General features: G+C 34.1%; 1 long non-coding RNA gene across 1 annotated transcript; it reads left to right on the forward strand.

The window, feature by feature from the left end:
* The first annotated feature begins 4,109 nt into the window (after positions 1-4,109).
* Positions 4,110-4,496, forward strand: LOC143563905 (uncharacterized). The gene is made up of 3 exons (XR_013140745.1): positions 4,110-4,150; positions 4,269-4,337; positions 4,440-4,496. It is a non-coding gene; the product is annotated as an uncharacterized LOC143563905 (long non-coding RNA).
* Positions 4,497-12,266: the final 7,770 nt, after the last annotated feature.

The raw sequence follows: 12,266 nt of genomic DNA on the forward strand, positions 1-12,266 counted from the left end.
CCACACTAGAGTCCTCCCTTTCCCTTTCATCATCTTTCTTACATCTCCTCCCGCCCCTTCGGCGGTTCTTTCACGGCCTCCAGCAGACCCTTCAGGATTCAAGTTCTTCACAGCAGTTGCTACCACCTGAGCAATGGTAGCTTGAATTGTGGGATCCAGTTGGACCCCTTCGATTTTGCTTGGGTTTCGTCCAGCAGCGCTTCCTTCTTCTCCTGTGTTGGAAGCTGCTTCTACCGAAGGTTGTTGAACATGACGAGGCCTGCCCCATCGTCCAGTGCGGCCTCCTCCTCCAACAACTTCCCTAGATCCAGCCATTGTATTCTGGAAGGGAAAACACAAACGTCATCACTCAAGGAACTATATAGTACAAGGATAGTAAGACTAACAGGTAATAACAATGGCCGGCTGTGATTAGCTGCTCACGTTACTTTCCGTGTCCTATACACTTCCTCTTATAAGTCTATTTGTGCTAATTCTATTCTTAAACAGTTAAACAACTAAACAGTTCATATTACCATATATTCCTATCCCTAGCGATTAAGCTAGCATTCATACATTATATTACTTTACATGTGAAAGTAATCACATACTTACCTACACTTAGCTTGCTTGAGTGACACATGGCATTCTCGTACTGGCATCTTTCTTCTTTTCTTACTTAAATCCCACTCTCTATTCGAGTCTAAGCGTATAGGACACTTAAATCTCTCGAACTTTGCTCTGATACCAACTTGTAAGGCCCTGTTACCGGTGCCCTACATTGGACGTTGGATTTACTCATAAACATAGTTTCAAATATCAGAGTTAATAAAAACATTCGCGGAATATTAAAAAAATTCAAACCATTACATTACATGACTATTAATCCTTGTCTTAATGAGCATTCAAATAATTTAAACATAAAACATTGTCTTTTAAGATAACATAGCATTTCTTGAGATGCCAGCTTCTTCAAGATCATGTCATGTGCTTCCCCATATGCGAGCTGCCTCAGTATACTCACCTGCGTGCATACTAAAAGTCAGTTACGCTGAGTGAATTCTAATTAATCATACAACATACTATCTGTTCTCATACTTGCATACGTGCCTGAAGGTGTGTACACTGTTCATACTTTACTTTACATGCATAACTATCCATACTATTTAAAGAGCCTTCCGCCCTATAACCTCATGGATATTATAAGGGTTAGGTCCCCAACATCACAAATATTATTAGATTTTGGTCCCTATCCTCACAGATATTATTAGGGTCTGGTCCCTATCCTCATAGATATTATTAGGGTCTACTGGTCCCTATCCTCACAGATATTATTAAGGTCTGGTCCCTTTGTTTTGTGCTACTGTAACATACCTGTCTTTTACATACCTGACTTAATAACTCATGCAATATCGAAAGATCGTTCACGTACTATCAACATAACATACATAACATACATACATCATCCATACTTCATATTTATATCAATCATATCTTTAACTACCACCTGACGGTACATGCAATATCCAAAGATCGTTCACGCCCGTCAAGCAATCCTCATACATAATCATACAAAGCATACACTTACCACTTAAGGTAAGTGTACTAACTATCACATCGAGTATGCACACAGCCCTGAAAACATAACAAGGAATGGGGTTAGACACTCACCTAAATTCTGTTACGTTAACCGTTTATAGTTATTCCCTTTTTGAGCTATGCACGACTAACTGTATAACAATTACACATATCAATTAATTATCACTACCCATATCGCGTATCTAGTCTAATTACAACCCTCGACAAACGAGGGTCCCGGGGGCAGCGGGGTTCTAGGAGCGGCATCCCCTAGCGGGGTCCAAGGGGCAGAACCCCTGGCTGGGGTTAAGCTGCTAGGTCAGCTTGGAAAAATTTTATTTTCATTAACCGTCTTAACACATTTCCATTAGGAGTTTGAATCATTAATTAATTTGCTAACTTATAAGTCCAAGGGCTTCTTTGTAATTAAATCATTCTTTTTCTAAGTCCAGGGACCATTATGTAATTCCATTAAACTTCTAGTTCGTTAATTGGTTCTTTAACGAATTGGCTTATCATAACGAACTGATCCTTGTAACGAATTGGACCCTAAAGTGAACTGGTCCTTTGACGAATCAGTCCATATAACGAACCAATACATATAACGAATCAGTCCATGTAACGAATTGAACCTTCTAATTAGTTATCTCTTTTAACGAATGGTCATAGCGAATTGGGGTTAGTTCGTTATCTTTTCCGTAACGAACTTGAACACTAGTTCGTTAAGCATTCACTAACGATTCACATAACGAATTACCCCTAGTTCGTTAGCTCTCCGTTAACGAATTAGGGTTAGGTCAGAGAATGTCAGACATTCTCTAAGATCTTCATTATCCTCGTAATCCGTTTTCCAGCGCCGCCGTCGCCGGAAAAACGAGATCTCACTCGTTTTCCATTGTTTTTCACCGTTTTTCATTCCGTTCGATCCAGATCATCTTAAGTTCGGTTTATACCCGATTCCACCCGGATCTCGTGACTTTAACGATTTAGAGGTGTCAGCTCGTCGTTTCGTGACTAAATCTAACGGATTTGAGTTCATACAATATCATATTATCATTACCTTGGATCGGGATCGGTTTTCTATCTTGGCTCGGGTAGAGAAAGGAGAGAAATTAGAGAGAGAGCTTAAGTGTGTGTTTTGGTGGTGAATTGAATATGTGCAAAATTAATTAAGTGGGTGATTTAAGGTTTATATAATTATGGATCATGGGCTTAAGCCCATGTTCTTTCCCTCTTTCCTTCATAACCCAAGTCTATAACCCATATGCATTTAACCCGACACTAGCCCGACTCATAATAACTCATATTTTCATTTTATTAACCGAAACCAGAAAACGGGATGTTGCATATGTCCCTAAAACGTGAGAAAACGAGTAAAAGAGGGGAACGTGGTACTCACCTGATCGGATGAACGAAATAAATGTGAGGATGAGAGAAGTTAAACCCCTTCGAGATTCACCGACAAGGATTCCTAGTTAAATAATAATAACATGAATTAATTATAAAGATAAAACATGATTTAATGAATGAGGATTTGGATGTGATTTAAGTTAGGTTGGGATTAGGATGTTTATAGATCGATTGATGGATTTCTATAACAATTATTACTACAAAGATTAATATTATTGTTTGTCATATACTTAAAAGATGATTAATTATTATTTATAAAATACTATTGATTATTCTTGATAGAAAAATATAAAATCCATTTACTAAAATAATTTTAAATAATCAAGATATAAAATATCTAATAAATAAATAATTAAATATACAAACTAGAAATAATTTAATTAAATATAAAGTGAGATATGCTTCTAGTTATTCAAATATATAAGATACGAATAGATAAATAAGTAAATAAATATAATGATAATAATGTCTAATTAGTATATAGCAAGATATAAGTAAATATTTGTTTAAGCCTTTAAAAGCATATTTAATACGTTTATTAGATATACAATCAATATATATACTGTATTAAAATGTATATAGGAGGTAATTTCACACAAAAACTTTAAAATTTAAGAGTTACAATACATTTATGAAATTGATTTAAGGGGGTATCAATAGATCAATAGATCTCGCTCACTACTCTTTCATTCAAAATCGCAAAATCCGTTCATTCTTGAAGAATTTCTGATCTGAAATCGTTATTAGGTGGTACAATCAAACGAACAAGAGGCTGAGAGGTCTTACTTTTCTAATAACTGAAACAAAGATGAAAAGATTGGAGATTCAAGGGTAAGTTTTTTAGTTTTCTTTGCTTGTCGGCTCTCTTGAAACCCGAATCCTGATTTTTTAATAATCTCTCAAAAACGACTCTACTGATCTGTAACGTATTCAATTAAATGTTATTACTCTTTATTTGTGTTAGTTTTGGGAACTAATATTATGTCCGATAATGATTATTACAGGAGATTCAGCAATGGAATGCACCACCAGAACCATGGGCATGTCGAAATCGATTAATCTTGGCATCCAGTGAGTCTCTCACTTCTAATTGTGATTTTCATAACATTTATATTGATACGCTTTTTGATAGAAATATGTGTGCAGCTACTGATTCGGATAGAAATATTGCGTATCAAATTGGGTAATGTTTTTAGTCTCCTCTTGTTTAGAAATATTACTTAATGTTTTGTAAGAATATAGAGCTAGAAGTCCTGATGTCTTTTAAATACAAATTTGTACTAACCTGATATGTTTACCAGTTTGATGGATTTTTGTTTATATCTGCAGATGGAGGTTCAACTTGAGTAAGCTGGGTCGTACTGCTGTTGGTATCATTAAATACTTTTTACAGTACGTTTTGAGCTTCTAAGTTGATAGTTTGTTCTTCATTTGCAATCAAATTCCTAACCAGATAGTTAATATTGTTGTAGGTTGTGATCTGACGACTTGCTAACAAGAAGAGAAACATAGTAATACATATATAAAGTAATATTTTATATATGTCATGATAAAATTATTAATTTTTTGTTGTAGGTGGAAACAAGTGGCCTTGTCAGATTTTTTGATGTTTATGATTCTTGTAGTGGTAAGCAAATTCATTTCATTTACAATAAGATTTTGTATATTGAAGTATTATTTGCATTAAATTTACAACCCATGTATGTATTATTTATATAGCTCGGATGATTGGAGAGACACATTGTTACGCAGTTGGCATCATCCGAATTTGTTGCGGATTCGGTATGGCATAATATATAACTTATAATAACTTCTTCTAGGATGTGAAAGTTTATTTTTGGTTCGCTTATAAAATAACTTTGTCAACTTAGAAAGCTTTAAACATGTGTTAAATTTTCTCGAGTTTGTAATGACTTGAGTATTAGGAGACGTGATGAATGCTTATTAAAATTCTAATATGGTAGCAGCTTGGGTGGTTTGGCTTTGTTTGTTGAAATTATAAATTGCTTATTGAAATTTTGGAATGTTCTTGAGGTTTTACTTTAAGTGACAAACTTTTTGTTCTGTTTAAAAGTCAAAATTTGAAAGCAGTCGATTGTTTATTGAAATAGATGAATAATTTATGTGATTAGGTTAAATATTCCTTTCAATTGTATGGGATCTATTTTTGATGAAGGATGGTGGTCGAACACTCAAATCATTTAAATGGGATAACTGAGACTTGCATCTTTTTTTTTTTTGGAAAATATAGTTAGTTTCCCATGGTTTATTTTCAAAAAAATTTCGAAGGATAAATCGACAAAATAAATAATTTGAAGTCACAATATGTTGTTTTTACTTGCATCACAATTAATATGGATTCCTTTTGCTATTTGTTGGGATTTATGGATAGTATTAAAAATGTTATATATAAAACTAAACCAAAAATCAAAACTGAAACAAAAAACAAAATAAACTGAAATCGAACTGAACTAAAATGAAACTAAAAAAATCAAAACTGAAACTAGAAACAGTAACCAAAAAATTGAAATCGAACTCAAACGAAACCAACAATAAAAAAAAGACCTGAACGACATAAAAAACAAAACAAAAATCTGAAACCGAAACGAAACCAAAAACAGAAAAAGTCAAAACCTAACCTGGTTGCATCCTAAAGCAAATTCTTGTCAAATGTGTACTTTATTAATACTGTTTTTGTTTATGGTAGTACTAAAAGTACAAGACCATTTCGGCGTTATCGATTCCACCAAAGTATTTTGGTAATTTTTGTTTTAAATTGGGTACACCGAACCGGATACTATGTCTATGGTACACCGTACCGGTTCGCACCGAATTGAACCTACCCCCTCCGTACCGAATACATCACGTTGAGCGAATTACGTACCCTTATTTCGTTCCCGTACCGGAGCGTACCATGATTTAGGTAACTATGGGTACACCTTAGAATGGGTCAAAACTACTATATACAAATATGGAAAAATTAGCATATTATAGGCCTGTATAATAAAAACTTGTGTTTAATAATAGTTTCGTGTTTAATACAATAATAGTTTCAGGTATGTTAAACTTAACATGCCTAGCTAATGGTAGACGACTGCTTCCAGAGTTAAAATGTTATTGGTCATTTTCTTCTTAAATCATTTTTTTACCCTTAATTTGTGTTGATTTTAGGGTTATGAGATTTATCATTTATGAGTAAGGCATGGTGGAAGAATGAGGCCAATTCTCAAGGGTATTGATTATGATTATGATTATGAAGACACAACAAGCAGCATGTTGCAGAAGTAAGAGTTAAAAGGAAACCGGGCCAGGTCTAATTTTCTTTGAACACACATAGTTTATTAAAACATCCTATTTAATGTGTTAACTTACTTGCTACTAGGTATAATTCAACTTTCATATGCGCATGACACAATGAACTTGATTTTTAGGTTTCTATCAATGATATAGTGTACTAGGTATGATTTCAAAGATTTGGTTCAGGGGAAATTATGAAATTTTAAATTAATAAAGGGGTTGAAATGTTATTTTGAATCAAGATCGGTTATGGATTTACCGGTCATTTGCTTTAATATATTATCTTTTTTTTGTATGTTATATTTTTTATGTTATAGTACATTCAGGTCATTATTAATGTCATAGTCAAAGTTTGGTTAAATACTTTTATAATTACTTTTTTATGATTATTTTACTTATAATTTTTAAAATAACATAAGTTTGAATATTAGTATGATATATTAATGTGCATTCAGATATGCAAATTGTTTAGGCAATTCAATATGGGTTCATGCAATGGAGTGGATAGTAGAGTAGTCAAAAAGTGGAGTGGATAGTAGAGTAGTCAAAAAGAGTTTGTTGCATATGTTCCCTCTAAAGATGATTCTAAGGCTGGCTTATTCAAAACCCATGGCACACTCAATTTCCACAAGGTAAACCATATCGTGTTTTTTATAGTCTAAACATAGTACTGGTCTTGACTTATGTAAGTCAAACTTGACATCGGCACATGTAACTGGTTCGTGATGGTGGACACCTGCCCGTTTTGCTAAAAAGTTCTGATCGGTCCGATTAGGTAAAACATTTTTATCGACTCGCTTGGATAAACAGTTAGATTTCTCTTGTTTGAATCAAAATTACAAAACACATTCTATATTGAAACATGTGATAATAAAGATGAGCCAATAAGAAAAGACGGGTTTCCAGTTTTATGGGTCTGATTCAATTATAAAAGCTGCTTCGATTTTTTACTGGTCGGTTCACTTTTCTTTCTTTTAAATGAATTGGATGTCGAATACTTCTGGGCTGGCCCGTTTTCTTGTGACTCATAAAGGTATGTGATCCCCTCAAAGGTCACATTATTCGTTTTAGTTTTACAGAAAATAAGGCTCTACTGTTTTATTTCTTATGTTTATGTATGAAATTGCGTTTAAGGAAGTTAAAGTAACATTAGGAACAACTTGATCAAATTTCAATTTCATTTATACAAGTTTTTTATTTGCATTAAAGTTTTAATTTTGGGTCTGAAATTCACTTTTTTATTGCAGATTTAAAGGTTAAAACGGTAATTTCTCAAGGAACTTGATGGACAAAGGTGGTGGATGAGCAAAAGCTTATGAACCGACACTACACTGGTTGCATCCACCAAAAAATCAGCTTCCAAATCTTTCTTGATGTTAGTTTCTTGAATTTTTCTATTTTGTTACTCTTACAAAGTTGTTTTACAAGACATTGTGTTTCTTACAATGATGATTTAGAGGAAACTGTTTATGAATGTATAAAGTTTTTTCTTGTATTTATAAATTGTTAGTATCATGTTGTGTATTACAAACATTTCTACATTATGGGTATACCCGTTTAAATGCAGACATAATAATTTGCAGCCAGCTAATAACTTATACCCATGAAACCCGTCCACTTGTCCATCGTACTTGCTTATGACCCAGACTGACCTATGTTTTATTTGATTTGAGTTTGAAAATGTTTACCAACTGTTGCCGCCGCATCGCGCGGGTACCTACTAGTATATATATATATATATATATATATAATAGATATGAGTGAGTTTATAAAGACGTTCAATGATAACGAAAAGCGAATCAAAGTGTCGGGTTTTAAATAAAAAGCATAAGGTTTACTATTATAATTAGAATATACTTAAAAGGCATATATATATATACATACATACGTAAACAGGAGCTTTTAACGATATTTTGACAAAAGACGTAACTTAATGATCTCGGTTTTCATAAAATATTATTTATTGATAGCCAATTATTAAACTATCATTTATCAAAATTAATTATATTAATAAATAAAAACAGTTCAAAATTAATATATAAATAATAAACAAGAAAATAAAGAGTAAAAACCCTGGTGGTCGGATTCGAACCCGCGACAACCAGGTTTTAACGCACACCCAATACCAACAGTCCTAATATGCCCTTTGATTACTAAACAAGAACGAGCTGTTAAAATACAACGATGACCAGAACCTCAAAATTTACTAAGAACTCTAATAATACAACTGATCAATCCGCATTATAATAATATGATTAAGTTTAGGGTTATTGATTTCAGGTTACGAATGACCAAGAATCATGTAAAAATTACCAGATTTGATCGCGTTTCGATGGAGAATAGGGGACGGAACTGGCGGCCCAAAACACCCTCTGATCCGATGAGTTGCAGCTTGATATGAGCCAATCAAACGTAGTTTTAGGTTCGTTGTGTCCTTGTGAAGGTTCAAACTCGTTGAATTGGATTATAATGAACTGTGAATGGTGTATTGATGTCATAATAACAAACGGGTTCAATGATATTAACACAAATCAATTATGTTATTGTCTTCTAATTTAACACGTTGGTGGAGGTTGCATACAGGAATTAATCGTGATTGCATAGATAATTTCCCAAAATAGAGCGTGAATTAAGGTCCAAGAATAACTCGAGTAAACGGTCTGGGTCAAATACAGGGTAACAGATATGGGTTTGGGTTGGAAGGTTATAATATTATAATATGTTTGATCAGATTCGCATTTAAGTCCTTGCAGATTGAGGGTGGACACATAAAGAGGTAATACTTGCAAATTGGGTTAAAATTCCATAAAGTGAAAGTTGTAAATATGTTTTAAATGAATAATTAGTAATAATATCATAATAATTTATTAGCTTGATAATTGGGGTATTTTATTTGAATAAATAACCCGAACATAAAAAAACCGTGTTGTTACACTGCCGCCCCTAGAACCCCGCTGCCAGGGGCGCTGCCTCCGGACCCCCGTTCGTTGAGGGTAGTAATTAAACTAGAAACACGATATGGGTAGTGATAGTTAAATTGATACGTGTAATTGTTATACAGTTAGTCGTGCACATCTCAAGAAAGGAATAACCATCAACGGTGAATGTAACCGAATTCAGGCGAGTTTCTAGCCCTATTCCTTGTTATGTTTTCGGGGCTATGTGCATACTCGATGTGATTAGTTAATACACTTACCCTACTTACCTTAAGGGGTAAGTGTATGCCTTCCATTATTATGTATAAATGAATGCTTGATGGTGCATGAACGATCTTCGGATATTGCGTGTATCGTCGGGTGATAGTTGAGAATATGAATGATAAGTATATAAAGTATGAATGATTGCTTGTCGGTACGTGAACGATCTTCGGATATTGCACGTACTGCCAAGTTATAATGTTATGTATAATATACTAATGGTATGTACGTATGTTATGAATGAATGTAAGAGATAGCCAGATACAGAAAAAAAGGACTGAGCCCTAATAATACTCAAGGTAGAAGGGTACCGGACCCTAATAATATCCGAGGCAGAAAAGGGACCGAGCCCTTTATAAATCTCGAGGCAGAAAGGGACTGAGCCCTAATAATACTCAAGGCAGAAAAGGGACCGGACCCTAATAATATCCGATGCAGAAAAAGGGACTGGACCCTAATAGTAACCGAGACAGAATAGAATAATATAAAGTAGAGTATAAAATAAGTATGAAGGTAAGTATGTATATTATGAACTAATTATGAAAGTATGAAGTACCTAGTTATGAATGTATTGTATGTTGTATGATTAACTAGAACTCACTCAGCGTAGCTGACTTTTAGTATGCACGCAGGTTAATCGACCGAGACAGCTGGTTTGAGGAAGACACATGGCAGGATCCGAAGAGGCTGGCATCTAAAGATTTGTCGTGATGTTTGAAAGACCATGTTTTATGTTATGTTTTTAAAAGAAAAGTTATGGATGTTTGTATTGAACGGTTGACTTTTGTATTATTCCACGAAAATTTTAATTAACTATGATATTTAGAACTGTGTTTATGAGTAAATCCAACGTCCAAAGTGAGGCACCAGGATCGGGGCCTTACATGAGTACCTGTTGTTTGTTGTGATGGTCTTTTGTATTTTAGGTCAGGTGTTGGGGGCGGTAGATTTGTTGAAGTCGATGAAGTTGATTTACATGTGTTTGTCGTTGGTTTTGAAATCCTGGTAATGATAACCGATCTGTGTCCCCTCACTATGAGGGTAAAGTTCATGGTCATGCCTATCAATGTGGAGATCGATGGTGGTATGTCTTCTACCATCACCTGACAATCTGTTTTGAGGTAATCTAACAATCTTTCATTGTAGATTACAACATTAGTTCTTTCTGTATCATCAGTGATCTTTGCGTTGTGGCAGTACCTGTTGTGTATGTCAGTTAGTATTTTGTTGAGTTATTTTGTTTATTTAGGAGAACTGGTTGTGATACTAACTGGAAGTATGGACTGATAATCTTGTGGTCTTTGCATGCGAATGATGGTTTCCCATTATGTTGTATCTGCAATTTGTTTTTGCATTCAGAACATCGTGCGAAATACCAGTTTCGATTGCTCTCATCTTCATATATTCTCGTGTTGCATGTATATTTCGTTCTTTGATGCTGTATAAATGTCGAATGATTTGAGAATTTGAAAGCGTGTGGTATTTGACCTTTGTAATTTTTATTGCGTTTTTGTTTTGTAATTGCTTACCGGGCTGTATTGAAGTGGTGTCTGCAGCAGCTGACGGATTGTTATTGGTGTTGTGTGTTCGTTGGCTTGCAGTTCCAATGGAAGCTCTAATAATATGTTTTTTTTATCAACTTTGTGTTAGTTAGGAACGTTTTATAAATGTCCTATGTGTAAGAATAAAAAAGACATGAACAAAAAAAATGCATTGTAGAGATGAAAAGACACAAATTAATTTTGCCGGTATCATTGATATCGACCATAAATTCATGAAGAAAAAAAAATTATTGTCATGGCACCACAATCAATCACTTGAACCAATGAAGAGATTGTGGATTCAAATTATCAATTTTTATCAATAATTTGTCACTAGTACAAATATAATTGAAAATGTAAATATTTTGTACTGAATTATTTAAATTATTACTTGTATAAATAGAGTTTTTTTAACAAATTTAGATTCTCACCCTAATAATATAAATTTTTGCACGTTAAAAAAAATTACAACATTCAGTCACAAAGCTGTGTTGACCCATATTGTTGCCACCTGTAGGTAAAACTAAACAAATACATATCCAACAGAAGCAAACCGAAAATTAGTTATTTTCAAGATGTTGCTGGAAGTAGTTGCCTGTTGGATTGACAATAATTTATGTCATATGGGTTGACTCGAGCTGTGACGTACTGTCGATACATGAATGATGTTTAACTCATGAGAATTAGGTTTGAACTAAGAAAAACACATTTAATTGTATGAGGACATATCAAATAATGGTTGAACAAAAAATGGGCTTAGGGTTGTGTCACACCCTCAAAATCCACTAACGGAGTTTTACCGCCAGAAGATGTGAACTAACAGGATCGGAATCATAAGTTATAATCAAACCATAAAACAAAGTTTCAAAACCATGAAAACGTTTACGAGTAATTAAATGCGGAAGCGTAAAACCATAGCAAACAATGTTACGTCACGCAGGACGACTTAAAACCCAATGATAACAGTTAAAAATAAGTTTGCATAGTTAAAAGTGTTTCAAGCAATGCATGTTCCTAAACCGCGCGCCCGCCTTGGCTACCTGAGAATAACATACTAAAAGTGTCAACACAAGGTTGGTGAGTTCACAAGTTTATATAAAATAAAGCGTTTAGCGTTTGCGTTCAGCGTTTTGCGTTACAGCGTTTTGCGTTACAGCGTTTTGCGTTCAGCGTTTTGCGTTACCAGATAGTGTTATGTCAATTATATATCTATAGGTAGCTAGCCTATAAAACAAGTATCACTAAGTGTTCGACACCGAAGCTG

This window comes from Bidens hawaiensis, unplaced genomic scaffold, assembly GCF_021521415.1.
Source record: "Bidens hawaiensis isolate Kalapana, Puna unplaced genomic scaffold, B.hawaiensis_p1.1 tig00021613_1, whole genome shotgun sequence".
In the NCBI taxonomy this organism is placed as follows: domain Eukaryota; kingdom Viridiplantae; phylum Streptophyta; class Magnoliopsida; order Asterales; family Asteraceae; genus Bidens; species Bidens hawaiensis.